General features: G+C 31.2%; 1 long non-coding RNA gene across 1 annotated transcript; it reads left to right on the forward strand.

The window, feature by feature from the left end:
- The first annotated feature begins 1,392 nt into the window (after positions 1 to 1,392).
- On the forward strand, positions 1,393 to 2,138 carry LOC107872460. Its single transcript, XR_001674861.2, has 3 exons — positions 1,393 to 1,537; positions 1,614 to 1,697; positions 1,776 to 2,138. It is a non-coding gene; the product is annotated as an uncharacterized LOC107872460 (long non-coding RNA).
- Positions 2,139 to 2,660: the final 522 nt, after the last annotated feature.

The raw sequence follows: 2,660 nt of genomic DNA on the forward strand, positions 1-2,660 counted from the left end.
TTAACCATAATTATAGTATGGTTATCTTCTTTTTTTTTTTTCCGTATTTATGATTTTTTCTTATTCTTAAAGTTAAATCTTTAGAAAATTGATTACTTACTTACAATTTTTAAAAATTTGGTACTTCTTATATTTTTCTTATTCTAATGCTTTCATATTTATTTCTAATTTTTTTAAATCTTCTAAAAATTAGTTAAAGTTGGTTTAGAATTCTTAAACTAATGAAAAGGACATTAGTTATCATTAATTTTGATGATTTCTAATAAGAAAGTGTTAAACAATATTTCTAAGGCCCTTCACACTTTTAATATAGTATAGATATAGATGTAGATATATATAGATATAGATTTATTACATTTTGAAGTCCAATTATGTTATTACTTAATCAATAAGGACTAACTTGACAATTGTATTAAATATTTTTAAAAATTAAAATAAATATAATTTTAACTAAGTATCACAAATAATTTAAATGTCAATCATAAAGCATGTTATCATATTGAACATAAATCAAACTTAAATCCGACAACTACTTAGAATATATAGATGCCGATGAAAATTATAGAAAATGGAGTTAAGAAATTCGAAAAAACAAAAATGATCAATTTGTAAGTGTGGATTCTTTCAACATGATAATGATACTCTTTTCTTTGACTTTCTTTTTAAAAATTATTCCTTCTTCTTCTGTCCGTAATTCATGGAGGAATAGGATGAAGAAGAAGTAAGAACTTTAGGTCCAAAGCAAATAAGAACATACATATCATCAATCGAGTGTCACATAGAATTCCTATGAATTATAATTAGAAACATAACCTTTGATTTTTACGACATATAACAATTGATCATCATCATCTAATCCACTTTATTCCTTGACAACTTCAAATGATTCTTTTTTTTTTTTTTCGATTAAAATTTTCAGCTAAAAGAAAAAAAAAAACATAAAATATGAGAATCAATTGCTAATTTTTAGCCTATTCAAATTACATAATTATAGCAATTGACAAAAATAAATCATCCTATCATTATTGACTAAAATAAAGATAAAATAGATCACGTTGGATGTAAAAGAAAGAAAAATAAGTTGAATCAAAACCAAATAAAAAAGCAAACGAAGAAGAAAGAAATGCATATCATATTATTGAAATCTAATTTGTGTTCACAAAAAGTCACTTAAATAGAATTATATAAGTTTTTTTTTTTTGGTTTAATTGGGTATTTTATTAATTGATGAGAAAAACATTAAAAGTTTTTACAAAAGGGAACAAAACATTAGAAAATCTACAGCCCAACTAGAAATTGAAAAAACACAAAACAGGCCCATTCCAAAGTTAGCCCAACTCAGTGACCCGGTCTGCTTTGGTCATTACATATACCCTTAAAAATAAGGTTTTCCTAAAGCTTATCCGCCGCAGATACTCCAACCTGAAAAAATATTGTCTACTCCACTGTTGAACTTAAGCTTCCTCTGGAAGTTGTTGTGGGTCATCAATTTTGTGCCTTGGTTATTGTACGATAGCTCTCATACCAGCTATCAGAAGTAAGTACCCTGTTCTCTTCTCCATTAATCTTTTCACCATTTTCAAATTCTTATTCAGTAACTTGTGATTTCCTAGCTGTGCTCTCCGGTTGTTGGGAAAATCATATGTTTTGGTGCTTCATTGAAGGGTTTAGACCCCTGAGAGTGCATGAACATGCAGGTAAACCTCCGTCGCTTCATCTTTTTCTGGTCCATATTCTTTAAATCAGTGCTCTGTGAACTGTGCTTTTTCTTGTAGCTACTGCTGGGAGGGAGATAACAAGATGCTCGGACTCGTATGTAGCTGAAATGTGTATCACTCTGCAGGTGTATCATTAGAAGATCTAGTAAAAACCTTTCCTTACACCGCGAGTCCTTTTTGTTGGTTGTAGTAGAATAGGCTATGTAGCTTTGTATAGCTTTGATGAGTGTAATTTTTGTACATATTTGTTTTGCTCAAGTTAAGATTTAGCCTAGTCAGCCCTTTTAGCCCCTCACTGGTGAAATTCTCATGTATGGACACTGCATCTTGTCACTGTTTAGAATTCCCTTTCCTTTGGTTTCTAGTTGCTGAAAACTTGTAAAAATGAAATCACCTTTATCGATTGCATGATTTGCCGCATGATCTGCTAACGGGTTGCCCTTTCTCATTATCTATTATACTTGTATCCACTTGTTGTTTGTTAATCTCCATATTTTCTCTACATAGCTTTCTAAATTTCATGGACATGCCCATTCCTTAGTGATTATCTTCTGCACAAATAATAAGTCTGTTTGAAACATTATTTTATCATACCATGAAGTACTGCAATGTCTAACTGCTTGTAGCATAGCCATAATTTCTGCTTCCACATTTGATGTATCATCCATTCTGGCTCCTTGGGCATAGATTAGGTCCCCCTGAGTGTCTCTTAGGCAGAAAGCATATGATCTCACTCCAGGATTCCCCCTAGATGCTCCATCAGTGTTATACTTCACCCACCAATCATCAGGAAATCTCCACATTACTCTAGTGATCTTCATTCTGGTTGTTCTCTGCTCCAATGCTACAATAATCTCTGGCCAAATCATAGGGTATTGCTGACTTGGTCTTCGCACTTTAAGTAACATACCAATGTTCTAATGACATTGTATATCACTTTGT

This window comes from Capsicum annuum, chromosome 5 (assembly GCF_002878395.1).
Source record: "Capsicum annuum cultivar UCD-10X-F1 chromosome 5, UCD10Xv1.1, whole genome shotgun sequence".
Taxonomy (NCBI): Eukaryota; Viridiplantae; Streptophyta; class Magnoliopsida; order Solanales; family Solanaceae; genus Capsicum; species Capsicum annuum.